General features: G+C 35.8%; 1 long non-coding RNA gene across 1 annotated transcript; it reads left to right on the forward strand.

Annotated features, from left to right (window-relative positions):
• Positions 1-3,701: 3,701 nt before the first annotated feature.
• On the forward strand, positions 3,702-4,747 carry LOC310635796. Its single transcript, XR_014491526.1, has 2 exons — positions 3,702-3,969; positions 4,351-4,747. It is a non-coding gene; the product is annotated as an uncharacterized lncRNA (long non-coding RNA).
• Positions 4,748-14,570: the final 9,823 nt, after the last annotated feature.

The following is a 14,570-nucleotide window of genomic DNA, read 5'->3' on the forward strand; positions in this document are numbered from 1 at the left end:
TATCCAGGAAGTTATTACAATGGACATGTGGGAGAAGATTTGGGTGAGGAATGTGAAATTTACTCAAGCTCAAAATTTAAGAAAGAACTTTTATAAGATGTTTTATAGATGGCATTTAGATCCTAAAAAGCTTGCAAGTATGTACCCGAATTATCAGCCTAAGTGTTGGAGATGCGGGGTTGAAGATGCAACATATTTTCACATATGGTGGACTTGCAAAAAGGTTAAGGCCTTTTGGATAAAAATCTGGTGGAATATGCAGAAGATTTTCAAGCAAAGGATAAAGTTTTGTCCGCAATTTTTTTTGTTGGGAATAATTGTTGATGCTACAGTGGTGGACTCTAAGTTGATGCTGAATTTAGTTACGGCAGCAAGACTTTTGATAGGACAATATTGGAAGAAAGAGGAGCTGCCGACCATAGAAGAATGGACTTTAAAGGTTTCCGACCTGGCAGAGATGGCGAAGATATCGGCTTATTTGAAAGATCATTCGCAAGAACGTTATATTATGGAATGGAGAAAGTGGATTGAGTTTATCCAGAATAAGTATAGGGTTAAGAAGTTTTATCTAGCATTCGAATAAGTCTTCTTTCGTGTTTTTTCTTTTCTTTTCCTATTTTCTTTTTTATATATATTTAATAATGTTAAGTTTTGTTTGTTCTTATATAAGTTAGAGAGTGATGGATTTTAGAATTTATGGTTGTTAGTATATGGTTGCTTATGATTGCTTTTTATATATATATACCTTGTATTTAGCTCTGGGAAGTCCGGGGGGGAGGGGGGTGGGGGGGAGGTAGGGGAGGGAAGAGGGAGGGGGGGAGGGGGGAGGGAAGGGGGGAGGGAAGAGGGAGGGGGGAGGTAGGGAGGGGAGGGTGGAGGGGGATGGGGGTTTTTAAAGGAAAATTGTATTGTAAAACTTTTCAATAAAAAAAAAAAAGAAAAGAAAAGCAGCCACTGTGAAAAAGCAACCAGAATGATAGCAGACAGTACAAGAAAGACCATTGCTGTAGAAGATTTATTTACAGCTCAGTCATCAGCAAAAAGTCAAATTGGCCTTTGATCCCTAGAATGAACCCAAACTAGATGAGGAATTCATCATGACTTAAGAAACAAACATGTTTGAATAAATTCTACTTGCTCCTTACATGGTTCATCTGGCATTCCATATATTTTCTCTGAAAGAAAACTGCTCAGATGTACTTTGTTCTATCTGGTCTATATTTGCATTAAATTTGCATATTCCGAAAACAGCACTGTTTTCCTGTTTATGTTTTTCAATTTATTTGGCTTCATTTAAGAACAATTCGTGCTAGGTTTAAACTGATGAAAGACAGATTAGCAACAGCAATATTTTTGGCATGTGAAATTGGCTCTAAGCAAGTATTTATTGAAGGGGGAAAATTGCAGTAAATGATAAACAGGATAGAGCTGTGACATTCAATTCCATGTTATTTTTCTTCAAAAAGAACTAATACTCACATAAAATATATCTTCGTTTACTATCTCCTTCTTAATGCCAATGAACTATAAAATGTTTATTACGTCTCCTATCATGCATTATAAGTACCTGTTCGTATTTGAACTCTATCACTTGTCTGATTTTCCATTAAAATAATTATGAAATTAGAATAGCAAATTAGAAATGTTGCTTATCAAGCATAAGACAGTGTGAATACAGCATACTAATACTGCAAATAGTAATAATAAACAAGGTAATATTTTGATCAAGAAAGCCATGGATATTTATAAAATCCTTTCAAGAAGAAAGCCGGTGTTGCTATTACTGGACATGATATTCTAAGATCAGGTTGTCTATCTCTCAACATGAAAATATTTGGCATTGCCTTTGATGCCATCTAAATTCAAATGAAGGTAGGAAAATCAACTAAGTTGGCAAAAATTTCCCTTAAAATTAGTAAATTGGTGGTTTCTGTTATTGGAAATCATGAGGGGTAATAATGTTAATGAGATCTAATTATCTGGGCTTCAGGTTAATTAAATTATATTATATTGCAGTCAACTTTTTTTGTCCTAGATAAGTTACAAATGAGATTTAATTTCAAGACTAAGCAAATAATTAAAGCAAATAACTAAGCAAATAATTATAAGTCAAGAATTGTGTGTACCTTGAAATAAATTTGTAGGACAACACTATCCAATTTATACTGATATTATTACTAAACAATTCTGACTAAGTATGACTAAGAAATTAAGCAAAAATAGACTGGGATTCCATACAGTAAAGATAAGATAAAATAAGGTAAGATAAGATAAGGTAGGATAATCTAATAAATATGATAGATAATGTAATGTGATACAATGTGATGTTATGTCATGTGTTGTGATGTAATAAAATATAACGATATAACATAACATGACAAAACGTAACATAATTGTCTGATTTTCCATTAAAATAATTATGAAATTAGAATAGCAAATTAGAAATGTTGCTTATCAAGCATAAGACAGTGTGAATGCAGCACACTGCAAATAGTAATAATAATAATAATAAACAAGGTAATATTTTGATATTGCCGGCATCAACTTCCCTTCGTCCAGTGCGCTCCCACCGAGAGGGCCTCCTTAAGGTGCCGTCAGTCAAAGAGTGTCGACTGGCGGCCCCCAGGGGAAGGGCGTTCTCTGTGGGCGCGCCAGACCTTTGGAACCGTTTACCGGTGGAGCTCCGGACAGCTCCCGACCTTCGCTCCTTCCGACGTGACCTAAAAACATATTTATTTGGACAAGCCGGCCTGGTCTGATGGGTTTAGGGGTATTTTAACATTTTGTATTAATCTATTTAATTGGGCTACTGTATTTAATATTTCTTTTAATTTTTATATATTGTATTTTATTGTATTGCCCTGTACACCACCCTGAGTCCTTCGGGAGAAGGGTGGTATAAAAATTAAATTATTATTATTATTATTATTATTATTATTATTATTATTATTATTATTATTATTATTATTATTATTATTAATAATAATAATAATAATAATAATAATAATAATAATAATAATAATTAACAAGAGTTGCCCTGCCCATATGATACAGCTATAGATGTTCCATATTATTGTGAATTATATAGTTTTATTTTATTCTGGATACATATAAGATTGTATTTTATAATTATTTATTCTTGCCTTTTTGCCCCTCCAAAATCTTAAAGCAGCATCTTTACTACTCCAATTTATTCCCACAACAACCCTATGAGGTAAGCTGGGCTGACACATAGTGTCTGATCTTAAATCACCCAGGACTATATATATATATAGTTTTCTCCTCATGCCATTACTTATGCTTCATTTCTCACATTGAAAAGCAATTTTTGTGTACCTATATATACCTATATTTAAATATTTAGAGAGTGATAATAATATAATAACTTCAACAGTTCTATGGATCAATTTTTGGTTTCATTTCTGACCATCATCACCCACAACTTTCCCATTTTTTTTTCTTCATGAGAATGAAACTAAAGCTAATGTAAGAAAATTCACCCGAAGTATGAAAATTCACCCAAATTAACATCATTTCCTTTTTAGTGGTAGCAGGCATCTTGATCACAGCATGGGCCTTTCAGAATATACTTCCAGAGTCCTCTTTTATATCTGGGAGCAAAATCTGTTCATTAAAGCCTATAATTGTAAGTTCCATTTACTTCATCCATTCCCAGCAATGTAAGTAAGGTGACACGAACATTCCTTCTGATTTTTAGTGCATGAGGGTTTGGGGGAAATTTTCCACTTTCTCTTGTTTCAAGCAATGAACTTATATGGATTTTAGATCAAACCTACATGTGTATGTATCAGAGATATACTGTACATCTACTTCTATAGAACTACAGCTCTCTATATCTCCATCTCTCTCTCTTTCTCTCCCTCTTTCTATGAATGCCAGAGAAAGAAAGGGGGATAATATTTCAATAATACTTCCTACTCTTGACAGAAGGGGCTCTAGTCCACAAAGGTTTATTTATTTATTTTATTTTATTTTTTTTATTTTTTTTATTTTAATTCCATTTATATCCCGCCCTTCTCCGAAGACTCAGGGCGGCTTACAAGCTTAGCAGTAGCCTTCATTCTATGTATATGCCTGCTTATTAGGGCTTTCACACACACCCCAAGCCGCCCTGAGTCTTCGGAGAAGGGCGGGATATAAATGGAATTAAAATAAATAAATAAATATTACAAAGTCAGCTTAATTGCCCCCAACAATCTGGGTCCTCATTTTACCTACCTCGGAAGGATGGAAGGCTGAGTCAACCTTGAGCCTGGTGGGATGCGAACCTGCACTATTTGCAGGCAGCTGGTGTTACTTAAGGAGGCATTAGCCCACTACTCCACCAAGGTTTATGTTACAAGTTGTCCTTTAAGGTGCCACAAGATTCTGTGCTTGCTTTTTTCCTACAGGCAATTAAAAGAGATACCACCTGTTCCTGGAATTATTTAAACTGTAGTTTGCAATTCCAAATGTAACAGTACTGTACAAGATTCAGAAGACCTGAATTATCAGCAAAACTGCCATGAAGGATTATAGGCTCTTGATCGACAGATCCTTTGCAATGCTTTCAAGCATAAATGCATTAACTATTTCAAAGTTGGTTGACTTTGAGCCTAGAGTAAAGCATTGGGAGAAGAAAGGATTGAGTCAGGGAGCAAGAAAAAAAAGGAAAAGGAAAAGGAAAGGAAAGGAAAGGAAAGGAAAGGAAAGGAAAGGAAAGGAAAGGAAAGGAAAGGAAAGGAAAGGAAAGGAAAGGAAAGGAAAGGAAAGGAAAGGAAAGGAAAGGAAAAGAAAAGAAAAAGAAACTCACAATGGCCTAACCATTTCAGATATCACCTGCCTCATATTGTTTTCCAATTTTTCACAAGAAACCCCAGGGAGTATTTAATCATAGGACCTTATTTCAGTGGATTCATAATATGTTCCAGTAGACATACTGGGAAATATGTAATAGGTCCCTCTGGAGTAGTAAAAAAGAGAAGCATTTTCTCTTGGAATCTGACATACTATGGATCAGCTTTCCCAAACTAGTTACCCTCTAGACATATGGCTTAGCTCCCAGCTTTGCTGACAAGGTTAAGAACTGAAAACCATTTATATGATGGAAAAAGGTGCTTACCAAGTTTCCCCTGATTAAAATGTCCAGAGTTTACCTTGTTTAAAAAGATAGCACCGGTGCCAAGATTTCACAGTCTGTGCAGCCCTGTTATGAAAAGACCGTTGCTTATTAATGGAAACTGACTTGCAAATATCTCTCTTTGCCACTCCATGGATCAGTGCTGCAAAATCAGTGTGTGCTTGAAGATCACACGAGCAGAGTTGTTGTGTGGCTTTGAGTTGTGATTTTCCGTCAGATGGTACTCTGTATGGCTTGATTGGATTGGAAGTAGAAGAGCGTGCTGACTCTGGGCTTTGGCTTAAACTTCGTGCAAACCCACAGAACGTAATACAAGAAGAGAATCGCAGTCCAGCCATTGCAGTTTGTTTGATGGCCATGAGTTCCAGGATCTATCTAGTATCTATATCTATGACTTAGCCTGGAGCATGATGGGTTATGCTAGTTCTGCCACGTTGTTGTTTTTTTTAATCTCCAGCTTCTCAGGAATTGCACCATTTGACTTGGGGAGTTATTTCTGTTATTTTTGCTTTGTTCTCCTTTGTTGCTGCTTTGGAGCAATCAAAGATTCCGGTACAAGGCATTTTTCCTTTTCTCTTTTCTCCTATAAGCCCTCTGGTCATCCCAGTTACCCCTCTGTCCTCCAGAAAGGTTCTCTGTCCTTCCTTACAGGTCAACACAAATGCTTCTCGGTTTACTTCTCATATTAGGTAGACAGCTACATCTCTTTTGTCTTCATATCCTCAGCAACCTACCACTGAAGGAAAGCACTATTCACTTTATCATGCTAAACCAGGTTGAGATTTTGCTAACCATGTTGACTCAGCCTTCCATCCTTCCGAGGTAGGTAAAATGAAGACCCAGATTGTTGGGGGCAATTAAGCTGACTTTGTAATAATGCCGCTTGGGGTGTGTGTGAAAGCCCTAATAAGCAGGCATATACATAGAATGAAGGCTACTGCTAAGCTTGTAAGCCGCCCTGAGTCTTCGGAGAAGGGCGGGATATAAATGAAATTAAAATAAAATAATAATAATAATAATAATAATAATAATAATAATAATAATAATAATAATAATAATAATAATAATAATAATAATAAATGTGGCGTAAATGCATCCATGGTTCATAACTAAACATTCTGGATGAGTCCGGCCATTTGTTTCATACAGGTAGTCCTCAACTTACGATCACAATGGAGCCCCAAATTTTGGTTCCTAAGTGAAACATGTGTTAAGTGAGTTTTGCCCCATTTTACGAGCTTTCTTTTTGCCACAGTTGTTAAGTGAATCACTGCAGTTGTTAACTTAGTAACATGGTTGTTAAGTGAATCTGGCTTCCCCGCTGACTTTGCTTGTCAAAAGTTTACAAAAGTTGATCCCATGACCCTGGGAACACGGCAACCGTCATAAACACGAGTCAGTTGTCAAGCATCCAAATTTTGATCACGTTTAGTATAAGGATGCTGCAATGGTCATAAGTGTGAAAAATGGTCCTAAATCATTTTTCCCAGTGTCATCGTAACTGTGAATGGTCATCAAACAAACTATTGCAAGTCAAGGACTACCTTTATTAAACAAATATTTTCAATGAATTGTGAAGTTAGGGCGATGTGTTAATATGTAAGCAATTTTGTTGTTAGGGTTGGATACATCATCCCTATCCATGAAACAGTTTCTTGACTGGAGTAGAACACAGATGGATCACCTAGTGTCCTACTTTCCACCTCTGTTCTGGCACTGCTAAGTACAAAAAAAGGCATCCCTCCTTTTGCCCTTTTCCGTACTAATTACCCAAAGTAATGTTTCCATTGATTCTGGAAAGCTCTGTGCTTTTAACATAGATAATGAAAATTCATACTGTTGTTCATCTCTCTCTGTAACTCAGATTTTTCCTCTTTGTTGTCCCATTTTTGCCATCATTTTTAAATGTATGTATATCTGTAATAAACATTAAGTTATATCTTTGCTTGCTGAATTGTGTGGCATGTTTACTTGCTCTTTGAATCCAGGGCATGTCTGGCAGTTTTCTGGGTGAAACTAAACTGGAAATTACAGTACTTTTGCAACTGAAACGTTGCGGGCCCAGCAAGGAGGCAGAACTGATCAGCCCAATGTATCCTAATCAAACAAACATCCAAATTTATTTACAGCTGCTTGGTCAAAGACATAACTGAAGCAGCACTCAGAGCCCACAAATCATGGGTACACATTAGGGATTAAAACAACCTAACCGAAGAGCATTTTACATGCCCATAAGCTTACAAAATATTTTTGAAAAGGACAGCGACATTGGAATCAGAATATTCACATCCTTGGAAAAGATGGAGCTTGGATGGATTTAAAAAGCTAGGCTATTTAGAGGTTTTGGAGATGCCATGTCCAGAAGAAGCTCTAGTCAGGCTAATCTGGATGAAAAGTAATAGTTTATTGAAAAAAGTCTGAAGTTTAATTGGAAAATCAGTAAGTTTAAGCCAAAGTTGTTCTTCAGGAAAGAAGATCTGGGACAAGCGATAACACACCTATGCATGTTCGGGAATGAGAAACAATATTTTGATGCTCAGAAAGCATATACATTTGAAATGATTAAGGGATGAAATTTCTGCAGAACATCTATTCAGAAGATACTAAAACAAAGCAATATGAATCTTTCTGAGGATTTAATCAAGGAACTGTAGTCAAGATCATTATTGTAAAACTATTAAGAACCGCATGATGAAATTTTCCTTGAGAATACAATTGCCAAACTGGAGGCATCTAGAGGGATCTGAAAGATGCGATTCCCTAAACCAGATAAAAGGAAGAAATGTAATCTGCTAGTTCTGTACTAGAAATGGAAATATTAAGAGAGAGAAAGATTAAAATCAAGCATTCAAAAAAAAAGAAGTCAAACCTTTACTCAAATTGCAAAAACAAGGTACAAGGAAAGAGTATATTAATATATTTATAAATTTATATATTATAATTCATATATTAGTAAATTTAACTTGAAGTTGGACATGATCCTGAATTGGAAAAGAAAAACATTTGTGTGATACACACACACACACACACATCTTTAAGAATCCTACAAAGGAATAGTTGGTTTTGGTTTAACAAATAGTATGTCAATAAATATATGTTAAAAAGGCTGTATCGAACTGAAATGCCTGATAATAATGAAGGAAGAAATATTTCAGGAATTATATGATATAGCAAATTGGATGCAGATTACGTGCCTGGATTATTTTATGCAACATGGCTGTAACACTGTGCTTAAAAATGGACTTTGCAATATTGTAAAAGATCATCGAGTAATGTTGAAAAGAAAGCACAAAGAAGTTAATTTACTGGAATGTATGCAGTCTAAAGCAGAATGGCATCATGCATAATAAACTTGTAGAATGGCATAGATGATTTAGTCACAGAGATGAATCTGCTATTAAAAAAATAAAGGATGAGGATTTATCGGTTTGAATATTTGTCCTTGCAAGAAATAAGGGGAATCAAAATGCATTCTTTAAAAGCAGAAGGAAAAAGAAACAGTTTTCCTTGACTTAAATGCAAATAAATCAGCCCAGCCATTGAAATTTATTTTTTCAGACATTTGGGGTACCATGTCAATCAAAATGAAAGGCTAGAAAACTACTTCCTAATATTCACAGACTGTCTTTCAATGTGCAGCACAGCTCTTCTCTTAACCCAGACATGTCAAACACAAGGCCCGGGGGCCAGATCCGGCCCGCGAAGTGGTTTCATGCGGCCCACGAAGCCATCCTGGAAACAGTGAGGGAACGGCCCCCACTGCCTTGGCCCTGGCCCAGAGACCCTCCTTCTGTCAGAGACCCTCAGATCTGTCCCACTCCTTCCCAGGCCCCCATAGGCACCCTTGATGCGAAGGATGTAGAGCTGGCCACGCCCACCCAGTAGGCCATACACACTGTAGCCATGCCCACCCAGTAGGTCACACCCACCTGGCCCCCTGAGGGCAACCGCAATGCTGATGCGGCCCTCAATGAAATTGAGTTTGACACCCCTGTCTTAACCTATAAGAGAGAATATTTAAGAAATTCAACCCACACTTTGTTTACACAGAAAACAAGTTCAACATAAAAATTAACATATTAAGATCTGATAATGGAGATACTATTGCAACCACAAACTTGAAAAGTACTTGAAGAATAGAGGCATAAAACATGAAAAAAAAAACATTAAGTTAGAACCTGAATAAAATAGGGTTGGTATGCAGCATGGTAAGGTACTTTCTGATTGATTCAAGATTACCAGGCAATTTTGAGGAAAAGGACTTAACAGAGCTACAGGTCTGCAAAAATATTTGCCAACACCCGATACGGGTAAAATCTCATTTGAATGAAGGAATGGGAGCTTACACAATCAATCACTTCTAAAAATATTTGAATACAAATCTTAATCATCCTATATATCTCAAAAGGAAAAAAATAGAGTAAATTAAATTGCAGAACCTAATAATAACAATAACAATAGCTGGACAAAAATGTCAAGCATAGTCTAAATACCTGGCTGGCTGTGCAACAATTATTACTCAATTAAGAACAAAAGTCTGCAATTTTTTTTTTACTTAAAAACTGTAAAAATAAACACATAGCACATTGCTCATTTTAATGAAGATGGAAGAATAATCTCCGGTGAGCTGCAATATTTAGATACTTGTGCAAACCAGCAGCACCAGGATTTTCCCAAGATGATCGCAAAGAGAATGTCATGTTATTAATACAGTATTAATTATTAATACAGTATTAATAACATGACATTGTACAATCAGAAGATATTAGGATAGTGGGAATGAGTCTGAGAGAACTAGAATAGAATAGAATAGAATAGAATAGAATAGAATAGAATAGAATAGAATAGAATAGAATAGAATAGAATAGAATAGAATAGAATAGAATAGAATAGAATTGGAAGGGACCTTGGAGGTCTTCTAGTCCAGCCCCCTGCTCAAGCAGGAGAAAGGCCTCTGATACATGGTCACACCCAGAATTATAGTTCAAAAAATTTCAAACATCTAATAAAGGAATCCCACTGATGAAAATGTGGGCAGGAAAAGAAATGGAGGAAAACTGCATGGGAAGAAAAGGAATAGGCTTTTCAAAATAAAGCATCACGCATATGATAATTTGCAATGCCATAAAGCTTGACTATAGCAAAGGGCCACACAAAATAATGTTTTGCAAGTGTGGTAAGGCCACACGTATCCAGTTTTACTGTATCCAGTTTTGGTCACCACGATATAAAAAAGATGTTGAGATTCTAGAAAGAATACAGAGAAGAGCAACAAAGATGATTAGGGGACTGGAGGCTAAAACATATAAGGAACGGTTGCTGGAATTGGGTATGTCTAGTTTAATGAAAAGAAAGACTAGGTGTGACATGATAGCAGTGTTCCAATATCTCAGAGGCTGCCACAAAGAAGTGGGGGTCCACCTATTCTCCAAAGCACCCGAAGGCAGGACAAGAAGCAACGGATGGAAACTAACCAAAGAGAGAAGCAACCTAGAACTAAGGAGAAACTTCCTGACACTTAGAACAATTAACCAGTGGAACAACCTGCCTCCAGAAGTGGTGAATGCTCCAACACTGGAAGTTTTTAAGAAGAGACTGGATAGCCATTTGTCTGAAATGGTATAGGGTTTCCTGCCTGAGTAGGGAGTTGCACTAGATGACCTCCAAGGTCCCTTCCAAATTATTATTATTATTATTATTATTATTATTATTATTATTATTATTATTGTCGTCATCGTCATCATCATCATCATCATCATCATCATGCATGGTTGTCTGAAAGAAGACATTTACATATGCTAAACAACAAGTTTTGAATAGCCAAAGAAAGAATAATTGTTGGAAAAATACCTGTAACAGCTAAAAGGAATAACCAAGGCATGGTTATTTAGTAAATCAAATCAAATATTGCATAACAGGGATTTTGAGCAAGGAAAAGCATTACCATTTTTATATTCCAAAGTTAAACATGGAAGACCTCTGTACAATCTCTTACATTGATACTTTCATTATGTATGCAAAGAACAAAAGAGACTATTTTGTGAACAGGTTGAATAAAGAAATGGGAGTAAAACATCTTGGTGATACTAGCCGCTATCTTGGAACTGCCCAAAAAACCAAAGGCAGTTGCACTACCAAAACAAAAGATCATAGTTTCCAGATAACAGTGAGAGAAAGGAGTAAAATACATCCATGGAAGTTGGATGTCTACAGAAAAGAGGAAGGCATATCAAGTTGGCATGTAATGATCACTATAGGACAGCTGAGGGGTAATTACTATACATCACAACTGTATGTGGTCCTGACATAGCCAATGCAGTTGGACTGCTAACTAGAAAGGTCAGTGAGCCACACAGGAGGAGTAGACAGGAGTAAAAACATTAGACAGATACTTATAGTTAATGATGGACTTTAATTTGAAACTGCTTGTAATTAATCAGCCAATATTTATTGGACATACAGATTCAAATTGGACTGCAGATACATTACACAGTGTATCGACTGCAGGAGACATATTTTTTATGGAAATGCACCCATTGTCTAGTACAGTGAAAAACAAGCTATGGTAACCTTGTCTACAAATGCCAAATGTTGCATTGCAGAACAAACATGCAGGGGAGAGCTGACCAAACCACTATTAGACTTCAATATTTTTTTTAAAAAAATCAATTATATTATTTGAGAAGAATGTAGGGTGTATAAAAACTATAGACATAAAGCAGTCCATTCCCAGTATGAAACACAGATATGTTAAAACTGTAGTAAGTGATTGATGTGTAAGACAAGGGTCTAACTGTACTACACAACTGATTATATGGTAGCAGATGCCCATACAGTATCACACTACTGCCCAGAATCTTTTCTTAGGTTGAAGAAGCATTGGGACTCATTTGTAATGTGCATGGTGGTATAACATTGCACAATTTGTTGTGTATAGCTGCTGAGAAGGGGAATGTTGGATGTATTATTTTTGCCTACCACACTTTGTTCAATGGTGCAGAATTGAAGATTAAACCGGTATCTTTCTTTCCATCTCTGTTCCGATGTTATTATGTATGTAAAAGGATTAATGCAGGAATAATCCGAGCCCCCTCCATTTTGGACCCTCTATGCTGGATTGTTTCCAGCAGTTCTGGAACGTTTGTGCCTTTTGATATAGAGATACTGTATAGACAATGTGAATTGTACTTTGTTACTTCTTCATGTCTTTCATCCTAGCTTTGCCTGCCTTTGATCCTGTTTTTGCCAGTTCACTGTTTTTTTGATGTTTTCTGATGTTTTAAGAAACATCAAGCTATATATTTTTTTTGTTGGTTGAACTGAGTGGTGTGTCTCCTTGCTCTGATCTGGGTAGAGGAATTGATTGGGAGTGTGCTGGATGAAAACTCAACTGGAACTTGCACACAATGATTTTTAACAGTTAGCTTTCTAATAATTCTGGAGGGTGGTGAAAAAAGAAACTTGGGAAAGCTTGGGAAAACATTTCCTTCAAAGGATAGTGGGGATAAAGAAGAGTAACGCCTACTTTAAGTATCCCCCAATAAGGCAGAAAAGCAAGGTTGAAAGAGAAGACACTTCAAACAGAGGACGGAAAATTGTCAAGGAAACATGAACTCTGTTTTCTCATCTTTAAAAAGACCAACAGCTACTACTGTGACTCTCTCTCTCCTTATCCTGAAAACTGTTGATGTTTTCCCTTGCTTGCAGGACCACAAAAGGATACTATTATGTCTGGCACTATAGCTTTATGTGACCATTCTTACAGATAATTTAACAGAAAAAAATGTGCAGTCATTTGCAGAGCTTTGTCCATAGAAAATAATGGCTGAGCAACTTCCGGTTTGCCGATGCGGCTGCCATGGATGCCTGGAAGACGAGCTCCATCTTCCTCGTCCAGTTTTGCATCGCTGGGGGACCTTGAAAAGGATTGAAAGTTGCCATGTAAGGGTGACCAGCAAGGAGGGACCCTTGCTGGATCGCCGCTAGAGCTGGTGAAACTTTCCAAACTGGTGGATGAAAGACCAGCCATAGAAATATGGCTCGTCACTAGGCTGCAGACAGCCAAAGTCACATTTACCACCAGGAAACTTTAAAGCAGCGCGGAAGAGACTAGGTGAGACTTACTTCTCTTAAATCCTAATTATTTTTTGTACCTGCATAATCTGCTAAAGAATCACCTATACAGAATACAATAGAAAAAGTGGGGAAATATCATGACAGAAGATTTAACTGCTCAACAAACACAGATAATGGAAAATCCAAAAAAGAAACTGACAATACAGAATAAGGAAAAGATTTTTTATATAAATCAGAAGGAACCCAAGGCTCAAGAAGAACAGCTGGAAGAGAAGATAAACACTTCAGGACAACTACGTCGAGATGGAAAAATAAAGAGATGACGTTAGATCTGCTAGTCCCCTCAAAAAAATGGCGACCAGATAGTTTTTTCAATGTCAAATAATAGATACAACAATACAAGGAGATTTATTTGATGACTCAAAGGCATGGACATGGAAGACGATTTGGCAAAGAAAGAAAGCTAGAATAAGACTGAAGAAGAATGCGGTTTCATCCTATCTATGAGAATTAAAATAGAATATACTTAAATAGATAAGATCTGTACTTTGAATATAAGATAGTGTTATGAATTGAGAGAAAAAAAATTCTTATTGAAAACCTAGAAGTATAAATATTAACAGTCAAATTTGAATACTGATTTGCCCATAAAGGTCATGTAAAGGTGATTAAGATATATATAAGCTAAAGATTATTGATGAATGTAATAAATATGTCTTTATGTAGCGGTAAGAAAAAAAATTATTAGCTTAAACAAGATATAGTAGATACAAAGAGGAAGAGAGAGAAAGTATTAAATGATGGGGGGAAGAAACTTTGGTTATTAAATGTAAGATATTTGGAATTATTAGAAAATAAGAATATTTTAATTGTATTATTAATTTGTTGATGTAGATGGTGAGAATGTAAATAGATAATATGTATACCCTGAACACCAGATTTTATGAGGAATTGTGATAAAGGAAATTGTGGTCATTTAAAATTTGGATATGATAAATATTAAATGTTAACTTTAAATACTAATGGAAAATTAAAACTGGGAAAAAGCCATTAGGTTATTGATTGTCTAAAAGACTGAGTGTTAAAATAATTAAGATACATATAAATTAAAAATTATTGATAAATTTAAGAAAGTTGCTTTTATTTGATTGTTAGAATAAAAAAAATGGTGTCAATTTAAATAAGAGACAGTACATTTAAAGGGAAAAGAGAGGAAATATTTACTGTATTATTTTGAGATTTGTACTAATGATATTTGTATGTAATTGAATTATTGTAATCCAGTCACCACACTGCTTTTCAAATATGTAATTGTAACATTAGAAAACCAATAAACTTTTTAAAAAAGAAAAGA

This window comes from Vipera ursinii, assembly GCF_947247035.1.
Source record: "Vipera ursinii genome assembly, chromosome: 2".
In the NCBI taxonomy this organism is placed as follows: domain Eukaryota; kingdom Metazoa; phylum Chordata; class Lepidosauria; order Squamata; family Viperidae; genus Vipera; species Vipera ursinii.